The sequence below is a fragment of the Lithobates pipiens genome, unplaced genomic scaffold, assembly GCF_037356315.1.
Source record: "Lithobates pipiens isolate NorthernLeopardFrog02 unplaced genomic scaffold, aLitPip1_a1.2 Scaffold_3, whole genome shotgun sequence".
In the NCBI taxonomy this organism is placed as follows: domain Eukaryota; kingdom Metazoa; phylum Chordata; class Amphibia; order Anura; family Ranidae; genus Lithobates; species Lithobates pipiens.
The window spans coordinates 141,415,838-141,430,538 of NW_027507790.1; positions in this window are offsets into that span (position 1 = coordinate 141,415,838).

A 14,701-nucleotide genomic window follows, 5' to 3' on the forward strand; every position below is an offset into this window, starting at 1 on the left:
GGATTACAGTCAGCGCAGTAGTAATTATCTTATAGTTATTAAAATTACTGAAATAAAGCCAAGAGAAAAAGTGAGTAACAACTTTATGGGAGAACTAAATTATATCTGGGTGAAACCATAGTACTATTTATTTAATTATTTACACAATGAAACTGCCTCTTATTATAAAGAAGTATGCCACTGAAAAAAAAGAAGCTAGTTCTGAATAGATTCAAGTATAAAAAGAGACTTAAGTTAGATATGGTGTCTCCATGTTCCATCAATAGTTTCATTTCTTCAAGTGCGGTAGATGGATTATTTTTGAGCCTAAAGAGACCCTGTCATCAGGTAACAATTTCCAGATTGCTCACATACATAAATATTTCAGACTAGCACTTACTGAAGCTGCCCTTGCTATAGCAAATTTATTATGCTGTCACCCTTTGGCACCCAAAACTGTCACGCCTATACATTTTAGGTACCAAAACATGGAAATATCTTCAGCACCCCAGCACAGTGGGATTCTTTGGCAGGTAACACTCCAACACTTATGGGAAGTGTTGTAGTCTGCCACTAAGACCCCTCACCATTAATTCCAATTGGTCCATCACTGTCATGGGCAACCTCACTGGTCCATAGGAATATGCACGAGGCAGGATGAGGCTAATAAGTTTCTTCTTCGAGAAGTGCCAAAGCTTTGCCTATTAGAATGGCCTGATAGTCAACTGTGACAGCAATGTTTATAATGTCACTGCAGATATTTCCACCTCTAGGTGCCTTCACTGAACACTTGTGGCAGGTTTTGGGTTTATTTTTTCATGACAGACTCTCTTTAAAGTTGTTGAGAACATTACTTTTTCTCTCACATTACCTATTGGATGTTTCATTTTCACTATTGTAAATGCAGAAGGAATGCTGAGACTTCTGCTGCAACTGAAAAGGGGAGAACCCCTGCTTTAGGGTAGAGCAGGAATCTTCTGAAAAATCTTGCAACAGCCTTCTCAGATAGATATAAGAAGCCAGATGACCATCCAGCCTACCAGCAATCATACATAACTAAAGTATGTGTTTTAGGTAAACTTACCCTAAAGATTTGATGTAACATTCAAACATTAAAGAAAGTCTGTGGTTAATATCATTTATCTAAATTGCTTGCTCTATTTATTACAATCAATTTAAAGCATTTAAGCAAGAGTGACAATTCTATCCTTTCAATGAGATCCAGAAGAATGATAACAACAAGGCCTGGGGAATGCCCAGGAAAAACCCAAGCCTACTTACCAACCAGCTCGCAGAAAACCAAATTAACCTAACAGTACATTAAAAACAGGGGTTTTGTCCGCACGCATTTGCAAACGCATGCATAAGCCACAGAACCTCACTAAGGCACCCTGGTATCTGTGGTCCTAACACTAAAATATGAGTTTCCCCACAGTCGAGGCTACTTCCCAACCAGACAACCTGCGAGCTGGTTGGGAAGTAGGATTGGGTTTTTCCTGGGCATAGACTCACATGAGTTGATTTACTAAAGGCAAAAAGACTGTGCAGTTGCACTCTGCAAGAGCAGTTGCTCCACAGCTCTGCTGACTTCCATCATCTAATTATGTGCTAGCAAAAATGCTGTTTTTTTTATTTTCCTTGCACTTGATTGGCTATTCTTTGCAAAGTGAAGCTTTACCTCTTTTACTGGAGCATAATGTCCTTGCAGAGTGCACAGTCTATTTGCCTTTAGTAAATCAACCGCTTAGCCTTTTCTTACCATGGATACTTTTTGCGCCTTAAAATAGCACATGAAAATGACAAAACATCCTTTATGCCAGTAAGACCATGTAACAATTCCGCCTGTACCCTCATATGCCCTTATCTTTGAATAGGTATATTTAAAAAAAAAAAACATCACAAATCTTTATAGAACTGTTCCCATCTAAAAATCCATAAGACGAAACAAAAAGGCAAAACAGACTAAAGAATAGAACAAAAAGCTGCAGAAATCTGTAAAGCCAGTTGCTCTATATATTCCACACCTCTCTGTGTTTCAGCTGACATAGACAACCTTCTTCAACACCTCAATAGCTCTTAAGATGTGCATATGGTATGCTCACATTAGCATTCTAATGAAATGTTTCTCAGCCTGCCTTGTGCATTCAGAACGGTTATGTCTCCTGGCATAAAAATAATGTAAATTGTTTTATATGTTCCTAAAGCCCTGTGTTTGCTCATAACAAGTACTCACTGGAAGTTTAGAGGAACAACCTCACATTTATGACAATTACAGTTTTTATGTAGTATAAACCCATGGCAATAAATGTCAAGTAATAATGATAATGGGCTTTGTTACCTCTCCGGTTATGAACTAGCAGTTTTGTAATGAGTAAAATAAAACACATAAAAAGTTTATTTCTCTCATTGATTTTGTATGGATTTAAACCAAGGAGTAAAACATGGTGAAACAAACACATTTTTCAGCTTGCATTTTTTTCGTAAGGTCAACATCAGAAATGTAAATTGGTTGATCAGCTGCTTTAAAGTAAACCTTTCACAAACCTGGGGAATTCAAACAAAGCAAATGATTTTAATCATTTAAAAGATGCAGCAGGAGAGGTTACCTCAACTTTTCTGGGTTTCTGGTTTGTACCTTTAAGAAGGAATGGGTGACCCCAAATGCAATCTGCTCCCAATTTATTTATTGTTATGTCCCAAGATGGGAGGTCTGTTAGACTGATCTGTGGATCACTTTAGAGAGAAGCTTTGGAGCAGCAGAGTAGTTTCATATGTATTGGCCAGAGGGCCTGGTCATTGTTTCATACAATGGCCACCTTTTCATTCTCCTCTTCCCTTTGCACGTTTGCTGTGATGAGTAGGGTCACAGGTCCCAGGGCCTGTCCTGAAAATCTGGGGAGGGGCTGGACATGGCCTTTTGGCTTAGTTCACCTTCTTCCTTAGGGTTGGAGTCTCCCTTCGGGGGGAGCCTCACCTAGTATTTGGGTGGGTCTGTTTCGGCAGACCTTCCAAAGAACGGGGTGTGACTTGTTTCGGCCAGGAAGACCAAGTTTTAAGTGTCCTTGTCCCTGTCAGGAGCCTAACGCCCCGGGGGATTCAGGACAAGGCCCTCTGATTTTAGAGGGCTTGTGTACCCGTCTGCACTTTTTTGTGTCACTCTTTATGTGTGTGCACATTTTTTATGCACCCGGTGACGTTTTTGAGTGTGTTTTGCACGCCACAGGCTTTCAAATGAAAAAAAATAAAAGTAGTTTCATATGTATTTGCAAATGTATGGAACGAAAACATATATTCTTAATGCAAACATGATGTAAAACAGGTCATACTTTTTTGCTAGTTAGCAGGTAAGTGTGCTGGGATTTTTTTCTGTTCAAAAACCAGGTTCCTTTAACTGTGGCCTTCTCAGTTTCCCTTTGCTTCCTAACTTCCCCCCAAATTTGGCAATTAGGAGCTTCAAAAAGCATTTGTTACTTCTGGGTATCGTGGAGCATGTGACTCACTACTAGGGATGAGCTTCGTGTTATAATCGAACGTAAATTAGACTCGAACATCAAGTGTTTGCCTGTTCGCTGAACAGCAAATTTTATGGGGTGTTTGCGGCAAATTTGAGCGCCCCATACATAGTTGCCAACATTGTAAAAATAATTTGGGACATTTTTTTGGCTGTAGGCGGAGTTGTATTATAATTAGGGGCGAGGCATGCATTTGTAGGTGTGGCAGAAATTGGCCATGGTTCACGCAACATAGTGGGCGTGGCTTATATGGCCGTGGCTCAAAGGGGTGTGGCTAGAGTCTGAAATGAATGCGGGATGGAGAGGGAAAGGGGGGAGAGGAATGGAGGGACAGCAGCCCCGATCCTACACCACAATAGCAATATGTGTTTTCCAGAGTTTAACAATCAGCAGATAAAGACCTGGTGTTAGCGCTTTAATCATCCCGCCACCATGATTTTTAAGGTGTCAGGATGATTGAAGCGCATTATTTCTATTATTACAATGTAATATAAAATTAAATCATTCAACTCACCATAATGCTGAATCAGTGGGAGCCCTGAGCGTGTCACTTACCATGTTGCCTGCCACCAGATGCCATCAGGTGCCAGAGTCCCTCCTTACATCAGGTCCCCCATCAGCGGAGCCTTCATCACATCTGTGTCTCCATCAGTAGAGCCTTCCTCACGTCTGTGTCTACATCAGCAGAGCCCCCCATACATCTGCGTCTACATCAGCAGAGCCTCTCCATACATCTGGTGTCTCCATCAGTCCTCCTTACATCTGGTGTCCCCATCAGTTCTCCTTACATCTGTGTCCCGATCAGTCCTCCTTACATCTGTGATCCCATCAGCGGAGCCCTCCTTACATGTGGTGTCCCCATCAGTCCTCCTTACATGTGGTGTCCCCATCAGTCCTCCTTACATCTGTGTTCCCATCAGCAGAGTCCTCTTTACATCTGTGTCCCCATCAGTGGAGTCCTCCTTACATGTGGTGTCCCCATCAGTCCTCCTTACATCTGGTGTCCACATCAGTCCTCCTTACATCTGGTGTCCCCATCAGTCCTCCTTATATCTGTGTCCCCATCAGCGGAGTCCTCTTTACATCTGATGTCCCCATCAGTCCTCCTTACATGTGGTGTCCCCATCAGTCCTCCTTACATCTGGTGTCCCCATCAGTCCTCCCTACATGTGGTGTCCCCTTCAGTCCTCCTGACATGTGGTGTCCCCATCAGTCCTCCTTACATTGTGGTGTCCCCATCAGTCCTCCTTAAATCTGGTGTCCCCATCAGTCCTCCTTACATGTGGTGTCCCCATCAGTCCTCCTTACATCTGGTGTCCCCATCAGTCCTCCTTACATCTGGTGTCCCCATCAGTCCTCCTTACATCTGTGGCCCCATCAGCGGAGTCCTCTTTACATCTGGTGTCCCCATCAGTTCTCCTTACATGTGGTGTCCCCATCAGTCCTCCCTACATGTGGTGTCCCCATCAGTCCTCCTTACATTGTGGTATCCCCATCAGTCCTCCTTACATGTGGTGTCCCCATCAGTCCTCCTTACATGTGGTGTCCCCATCAGTCCTCCTTAAATCTGGTGTCCCCATCAGTCCTACTTACATGTGATGTCCCCATCAGTTCTCCTTACATTGTGGTGTCCCGATCAGTCCTCCTTACATCTGTGATCCCATCAGCGGAGTCCTCCTTACATTGTGGTGTCCCCATCAGTCATCCTTACATGTGGTGTCCCCATCAGTCCTCCTTACATGTTGTGTCCCCATCAGTCCTCCTTACATCTGTGTCCCCATCAGCAGAGTCCTCTTTACATCTGTGTCCCCATCAGCGGAGTCCTCCTTACATGTGGTGTCCCCATCAGTCCTCCTTACATCTGGTGTCCCCATCAGTCCTCCTTACATCTGGTGTCCCCATCAGTCCTCCTTATATCTGTGTCCCCATCAGCGGAGTCCTCTTTACATCTGGTGTCCCCATCAGTCCTCCTTACATGTGGTGACCCCATCAGTCCTCCTTACATCTGGTGTCCCCATCAGTCCTCCCTACATGTGGTGTCCCCTTCAGTCCTCCTGACATGTGGTGTCCCCATCAGTCCTCCTTACATGTGGTGTCCCCATCAGTCCTCCTTACATGTGGTGTCCCCATCAGTCCTCCTTAAATCTTGTGTCCCCATCAGTCCTCCTTACATGTGGTGTCCCCATCAGTCCTCCTTACATCTAGTATCCCCATCAGTCCTCCTTACATCTGGTTTCCCCATCAGTCCTCCTTACATCTATGTCCCCATCAGCGGAGTCCTCTTTACATTTGGTGTCCCCATCAGTCCTCCCTACATGTGGTGTCCCCATCAGTCCTCCTTACATGTGGTATCCCCATCAGTCCTCCTTACATGTGGTGTCCCCATCAGTCCTCCTTACATGTGGTGTCCCCATCAGTCCTCCTTAAATCTGGTGTCCCCATCAGTCCTACTTACATGTGGTGTCCCCATCAGTTCTCCTTACATGTGGTGTCCCCATCAGTCCTCCTTACATGTCGTGATGTCCCCATAAGTCCGCCTTACATATGGTGCCCTCTTGTGACATGCAGACTGGCCCCCCTGTGACATCCAGACTGGCCCCCCGTGACATCCAGCCTGCCCCCGTGACATCCCGATTGGCCCCCCTGTGACATCCAGACTGGCCCCCCTGTGACATCCAGACTGGCCCCCCTGTGACATTCAGACTGGCCCCCCCGTGACACCCAGACTGCCCCCCCATGACATCCAGACTGCCCCGTGCCATCTAGACTGGCCCCCTGTGACATCCAGACTGCCCCCCGTGACATTCAGACTGCCCCCCGTGACATCCAGACTACCTCCCTGTGACATCCAGACTGCCCCTGTGACATCCAGACTGCCCCCGTGACATTCAGACTACCCCCTGTGACATCCAGACTGCCCCCCGTGACATCCAGACTGCCCCGCATGACATCCAGACTGCCCCCTGTGACATCCGGGCTGCCTCCCCCTGTAACATCCAGACTGCCTCCCCCCTGTGACATCCAGACTGCCTCCCCTGTGACATCCAGACTGCCCCCCTGTGACATCAAGACTGCCCCCCCGTGACATCCAGACTGCTCCCCCTGTGACATCCAGACTGGCCCTCCCTGTGACATTCAGACTGCCTCCCGCGACATCCAGACTGCCCTCCCCACGACACCCAGACTGGCCCCACCATGCGAAATGCAGACTATACGGGCACCAAAGTTGGTCAACCGGAGCCGCGTGGCTACAATAGAGATTGAGCTGCGGCGCTGCCCATCCCCCGCCCCTTTCCTTAACAGGTCACAGAGACTGGCAGCAGGCAGGGGGTGGGCCTCGCCGTAGCTCAATTTCTATCGTAGCCACCCGGCCAGCCTACTTCTACTACGGTCTTGTTAAAAAATGGCGGCCGGCGGGGCGGGGGATGGGCGGCCTCTAGCGGCCGGCGGCGCGGACCTCAGCGACGAAAATCGGGAAAAATTTTATTTCCCAGGACATTTCCCAGGAAACAATTAAATCGGGAAAAGGGTCTAAATCCTGGGAATGTCCTGGGAAATTCGGGACAGTTGGCAACTATGCCCAGAATGTACTGCAAGACCGCAGTGCATTGCTGTATGATGATTGGCTAAAGCATACACCTGACCTGCATGTTTTGGCCAATCACAGCACACAGCTCAATGAGAGCGATAATTGGCCAAAGGCAGGGTGCCTTTGGCCAATCATGGCTCAGGGGGACTAAGTCCACGTCCCACACCATATAAGGCTGCTTACACAGCACCCGTATAGTGTGTTATAGTGGATGGAGATAGAGAGATTGAGCTAGATTAGGCAGGCAGGTTAGTTAGTGGCAGTGTATTTGATATATATATATAATTTTCTTCCCACAAATAGAGCTTTCTTTTGGTGGAATTTGATCATCACAGGGTTTTTTTATTTTTTTGCTAAACAATTTAAAAAACACCAAAATTTTTGAAAAAAAAAGTGTTTCTTAGTTTCTGTTATAAAAATGTTTTATCCTTCACTGATGGGCACTGATGAGGCTGCACGGATGGGCACTGAAGAGGCTTCACTGATGAGGCAGCACCGATGAGGTGGCACTGATAAGGTGGCACTGATGAGAAAGCACTAATATGCAGCACTGATAGGCAGCAATGATAGGCGGCACTGATGGGCACTGATAAATGGCACGAATGGCCACTGATAGGTGGCACTGATGGGCACTAATAGATAGAACTGATAGGCAGCACTGTTGAGGAGGCACTGACAGTCATTACTGATGGGCACCTGTGATGGGCACTGACAGGCGTTACTGATGGGCACTGATTAGCATCTATGGTGGGCACCTCTGATGGGGGCTGCGCTGATGCTCAATGCACTGATTATCAGTGCAGACCCCCGTCAGGAGAGCCATCGATCGGCTCTCCTTGTCACCGTGAACCGAGGAAAGGCGATTACCAGCACTTTCTGGTTACTGCTGTAATCAGCTGTGATTGGCCACAGCTGATCACGTGATAAGAGCCTACATCTTAGGCTCTTTAAAGCGGAGGTCCACCCTAAAGTGGACCTTCCGCTCATCGGAACCCTCCCCCCCTCCGGCGCCACAATTGGCACCTTTCAGGGGGGAGGGGGGTGCAGATACCTGTACAGTACAGGTATCTGCATCCACTTCCAGGATAGCTCTCTGCGGAAAGGGGCGTAGATTACGCCCCTTTCCGCAAGTGCCCGCCCCTTTCCGCAAGTGCCCCGCTGCCTGCTGGGAAACACACAGATCCCAGAGGCAGCGGGGACCGTCCTTATTGCACAGCGCGACTCGCGCATGCGCAGTAGAGAACCGGAAAAATTAAGCCGAAAGGCTCCATTTCCTGATTCCCATACCCAAGATGGCGGCGGCAGCACTCGAGAGACGATCTAGAGATCGGCTTCGGGTGCCGACATCGCGGGCGCGCTGGACAGGTAAGTGTCACTATTTTAAAAGTCAGCAGCTGCAGTATTTGTAGCTGCTGGCTTTTAAAAAAAAAAAAAACGCGGAGTCCCGGTGGACTCCCGCTTTAACACGATCGGAGATGCAGTGTGCCGGAGCGACTGTTCTGTGATCCACATTGCATCCCATTTGTTTTTACTGTAACAGCAGCAAGTTATGTTATTCTTCTATTTTTAGGTTTATGGATTGACAGTAATAATCTGTCCCCCCCCCCAAGAAATCCCATCTGATTATGCAATAGAGAATTATATGCTTTTATCAGAAGCATACCTCCGGAGAAAGGTCTCCCCTAACATTCTTGGATTTGCCTCATTTCTCAAAGCAAATTATATAAGCGCAATGATTGCTTAGTGAGAGGGAATGCATGTGCAATTTGTTGCTCACAGGAAATCTGTTTAACGAAATTACATTTAGCAGTTTAATCCACTCTTCTTTATCTATACATGATTATAAATGTGGACATTTTTTTTATTACAAAATTAAGGCCAATCTGTCAGGTATTAGCCAGGAAAAGTAGAAGTCTACATAAATGAAGGAGGTAGACAGATGCTGAATTTTGCGTTATGCTGCAATGTGACGGTTCATTTTTGGCTCTTTAGTGGTGGAACACTGGAAAAAAAGATGTGAAGAAAAGAGCAGTGTGTGTTTTTTTTTTACCTTAATGCATTTTATGTATTAACCACTTTGCCCCCTGACCAGGCCATTTTATGCAATACGGCACTGTGTTATTTTAGCTGACAATTGCGCAATCGTGCGACGTTGTACCCAAATAAAATTAAGATCCTTTTTTTCCCACAAATAGAGCTTTGTTTTAGTGGTATTTGATCACCTCTGCGGTTTAATTAATTTATTTATTTTTTCTGCTATAAACAAAAAAAGACACAATTTTGAGAAAAAAAAAAAAACAATATTTTTTTCTGCTATAAAACACACACAATTAAAAAAAAAAGATAGAATTTCTTCATCAATTTAGGCCAATTTTTATTCTGCTACATATCCCAAAAAAGCTTTTCCTGATGGACTCCATGGCAGCCTACATATGGGTTAATCCCGCCTCTCATATCTCATAGGACCCCACTCCCATAAATCTTTGCTCCTAATCAGAGACCGTGTTTCTTTTTTGTCCTCCTCCTTAACTACTAGAGATCCGCGCTATAGCCAAATGACGGCTACAGCGCGGACCTCCTTTGCCGGGACGACGTCTATTGACGTTGTCCCGTGCACGAGCGGCGCGCTCTGTGATCAGCGAGTCTATGAGACTCGCCTGATCACGGATCGGAGCAAGGGGTCGATCCCGACCCCTTACCACGTGATCAGCTGTCAGCCAATGACAGCTGATCATGTGATACAACGGAGCCGGTAATCGGCTATTTTTCCTCCTCGCGCTGACAGCGCAAGGAGAAAAAAAAAGAGCCGATCACCGGCAGCCGTGATTGGGACATCAGTCCCGATCACGGTCAGCTTACCAGTGCCCACCTGCCCCCTGCCAGTGCCACCTCAGTGATTAAAAAGTGCCCCCAATCAGTGCCCATAGTGCCACCCATCAGTGCCCACAGTGCCACACATCAGTGCCCACAGTGTCACCCATCAGTGCCCACAATCTGCCTCAACAACGGTGCTGCACCCTAGTACCACATATCCGTGCCCATCAGTGTCATCTACCAGTGCCCATCAGTGCCGCCCATCAGTGCCACCTATCAGAGCAACCTATCAGTGCCACCTATCAGTGCCCATCAGTCCCATCTATCAGTGGTACCTATCAGTGCCCCTTAGTGCCATCCATCCGTGCCACTCATCCGTGCCACCCACCCGTGCCATCTTATCTGTGCCCATCTTTGCCCATCAGTGCTGCCTTATCTGTGCCCATCAGTACTGCCTTATCTGTGCCTATCGATGCCACCTTATCTGTGCCTATTAGTGCCGCCTTAACTATGCCTATCAGTGCCTACCAGTGCAGCCTATCAGTGCCCACCAGTGCAGCCTATCAGTGCCCACCAGTGCCGCCTCATCAGCGCACTTCAATGAAGGAGAAAAATGACCTGTTTGCAAAATTTTATAACAAACTATTAAACATGATTTTTTATTTTTATTTAATTTTGCATCTTTTTTTGTTTGTTTAGCAAAAAATAAAACTCCCAGCTGTAATTAAATACCACCAAAAGAAAGCTCTATTTGTGGGGAAAAAATGATAACAATTTCATTTGGGTACAGTGTTGTATGGCCGCGCAATTGTCATTCAAAGTGCATCAGCGCTGAAAGCTGAAAATTGGTCTGGGCAGGAGGGGGGATTTAAGTGCCCAGTAAGCAAGTGGTTAAGGACCAAGGGGTAGTTCTTACCTGAAGGAGTCGTGAATCTGGTTCTGAATGAATTAAATATTTGTAAAGCGCACAACGCAAACTGAATCACCTCAAGGTTCTGGTTCCTGTTTTCCATTCGCACATGATGACAAATTTCTGTTGTCTGGAGTCCAGCTTCCCAGCTATTAGCAGGGTGGACACGGGGATTAAGAGCGATGCCATGAAGAGCTTACTACCAAGCCATTGGCTGGCAAGCTGCAGTGTGGCCATTCGTCCTAGCTATTAGCTGGCGGCTGGGACGTATCTGCGTTCTAGTTAGCCGCTCTCTGTCTGTACTGCGCAGCCGCATAGTCTCGATTGAAATCGAGGCTTGGTATGTGCGTGTGTGGACGAGATGACGGCGATCGTGCATGCGTGCGAGCATCGTGGAAACGACGCTGGCAGCAGTGAATGGCGTGATTACATCATCCGGCGGCAGGTTTAAATGCCTGTCAGATTCAGATGGTTTGGCTGCTTCATTCAGCGACTGCAGTATCTGTTGTTCTGGGTTACGGAGGTAAGGGGCTTGATGTCTGTCGGTCCTTGCTGTATTTGGGTACTATATGGCTTGCAGTTATTGGCACTAAATGTATTCATTTATTCATCTATTCATTTAATTTATTTATTTAAATTTGCTGGTGTGTTCTTACAGCCTGTTAAGGATGAGGCGAACACCCCCCTGTTCGGTTCGCACCAGAACCTGCGAACATACCTTCGTGTGAACTTTAGAACCCTATTAAAGTCTATGGGACTCGAACGTTCACAATCTAAAGTGCTAATTTTAAAGGCTAATATGCAAGTTACTGTCCTAAAAAGTGCTTGGGGACCTGGGTCCTGCCCCAGGGGCATGGATCAATGCAAAAAAAAAGTTTTAAACATGTCGAACATGTGTTCAACTCGAACTCGAAGCTCATCCCTACAGCCTGTCTGAATCTGTTTCCATGGATGTTTCATCGCCCCCTTGTGGCCAGCCCTTATGCTGCAGGTAGGATGGAATTTTGTTGTTCCTTCTGCCTGTTTGTGGGGGTTGGTAGGGTATATAGGATAAAATTAGAACTTTTTTTTTCCCTTATCATTTATTTCAGCCCTTCTGTACCTGATCTTCTTTCATCAGCATGTGAAGATAATGTTCAGTCAGGGTCACGACGTGACCACTCGAAATCAAGTTCTAGACATCCTAAGTCCTCTTCCAGACACCACACTGATAGATCAAGGTCTGGATCCCGGCACTATTCTCACCGCCATTCTGGTCGCTCGGAAGGAAGATCCTGTTGGGGATGTAGAGCTAAAGTGCCAGAGGATAAATCTCTCTGCGAGTTATGTTAGTCCTGAGCTGTGAAGGAAAGAGGTGCTAAAGACCAGCAAGTGGAGGCCTTGGTCAGGAAGGTTGTTCAAGAATCTTTGAATAAATCTGATTCCACTCACACAGTCATTCCTCCCTCTGTACCAGCTTCAGCGGCTGAGGTGGAGGTCCTTGAATTTCCGGGAACCTCCCATGACAGTTTTTCTTTCAGTGGATCTTCTTACAGTGAGGCTGAAGTGGATGATTCCGGTACAGGATTTGACTTCTCCCTGGTTCCTCATCTGGTCAAAGCAGTGAAGGATGCACTGAGGTGGGAGGAGCCGGTAGAGGCACCCTCTAAACAGAGGAAGTACTTTAAGCATCTTAAGAGAGAGCGCTAAAATGTTCCCTTTTTGGGTGAACTGGGTGAAATTATCTCGGATGAATGGAGTAAGTTTGAGAGAAAGAACTCACTTATCTTGAAAGTGGCAAAAATGTACCCATTTAAAGGTGAAGAGGTCAAACATCTGGAGTCTGCTCCCCTCATTGATGCGGCCTAATGAGGTTGGTGAGACATGTCACGCTCCCTCCAGAAGACACAATTTCTTTCAAGGATGGTCTAGAGCAGGGGTCTCAAACTGGCGGCCCTCCAGCTTTTACAAAACTACAAGTCCCATCATGCCTCTGCCTGTGGGAGTCATGCTTGTAATTAATGGCCCTGCAATGCCTCATGGGACATGTAGTTTTGCAACAGCTGGAGGGCCACCAGTTTGAGACCCCTGGTCTAGAGAGGAAAATCAATACTGATTTAGAATGTATCTATATTGAGGCAGGGATGCCCTGTAAACCAGCATTGGCTTTAGCGGCATTATCCAAAGCTATGGAGTGCTGGACGGATGATGTGGGTGCGACTTTAGGAAGTATTTCTGAGGAAGCCGTCAAGAATTCTCCAATATATGAACTGAAGATGGAGTCGGCGTTTCTGGGTGAGGCCTATCTGGATATTATTCCCCTGGTAGCACATGTCATGCTCTCTTCTGTTACAGCTAAACGTGCTTTATGGCTACGCCCTTGGGTGGCGGATCCTGCCTCTAAACAGGCATGGTGTAAGATTCCTTTTGAGGGTGCTTTTCTCTTTGGGAATAAACTTGATTCTGCTATCACACGTGCTACTGGGGGTAAGTTGGGATTCTTACCCCAGGATCGCTGTATTTTAGGCCAGAAGAGAGTTCAATCCAGACAAGATCTGGAGCGTGCTAGGGATGCACGTCGCTATAGGCCGGTTGGTGAATTTAGGAAGAATTCGAGGAGAAACCAGCCTTCTGGTAAGAAACCTTTAAAGTCAACATCTTCTGGTGGACAAGAAGCTGTGAAATCTTTTTGATACAGAGCCTGTCCAGTCGGAGCAAGTAGGGGCTCGTCTACTCTGTTTTTGCCACATCTGGGCAGCCTCGATTCAGGATTATTGGGCCATCAAAACCGTTTCCTTAGGACATGCCTGGGTATTCAGCAGTCCACCCACACATCGTTTTGTTTCCATGAGTCTTCCACAATCAGAAGAAAAGAAAGAGGTTCTTTTGGCTTACAAGGACTCCCTTATCGCTCAAGGTACCGCCATCCCGGTTCCAATCGAGGAAAAATTTCAAGGGATTTACTTCCCCCTTTTTATGGTCCTCAAAAAGAATGGTTCATGGAGACCGGTCATCGACTTGACATATCTGAACTCCTTTATAAAAAAGGAAAAGTTCAAGATGGAAACTTTATTAACTATACACCAGACAATACAACCGGCGATTGGTTGGTCTCAATAGATCTGAAAGATGCTTACTTTCAAGTACCAATTGCAAAGGATTTTCAAAAATATCTCAGGTTTACAGTAGACCAAAGACATCTCCAGTTCATATGTCTCCTGTTCGGGCTTACAACATCGCCGTATTTTCGTAGGTCTTACTGGCGGTAGTCGCCTTGATCAGAGTCAGAGGTATCTGGTTACATCATTATCTGGACAATTTACTTCTGCTGTCACAGGACAAGGAGCAATTGTTGTCGTATCAGGATCAGCTCATCTCTGCCCTGATAGAGTTCGGCTGGCTGTTGAACAAGGACAAAGTCCTTTGGATCTGACACAGTCACTAGTGTTCCTCGGGGCACAGTTCGACACAGTGAAGAGCACCATCTTTCTTCCTCTGGAGAAGATCCCGGTAATCCGGGGCAGAATTCACCTTGCAATGTCGGCTCCCCTTCTCAGGGCTTCTAAATGTCTCAGGATAGTCGGCACCATGGTAGCCAAAGCACCTATGGTGAAGTGGGCGCAATGGAGGATGCGGCCCTTTCAGAGGGGCTTCCTTTAACAGTGGAATCCGGAGTTGCAAGATCATCTTGTTCGGATAACTTCCATCGGTCAGAGTCTCCCCTGGGTGTTGCAGTGGAGGAATCATCTCAACTGCCATTCGATAGCTCCAGTCTCCTGGATAACAGTGATGACAGATGCCAGCAGCAGAGGTTGGGGCGCTCTCTGTCTGTCAGAAGTAGCCCAAGGCAGATGAGATTCTCCACCCCAAGGTGTGGTCTCGAACGTGTTCGAACTTTGAGCTGCCTTCCAGGCCCTT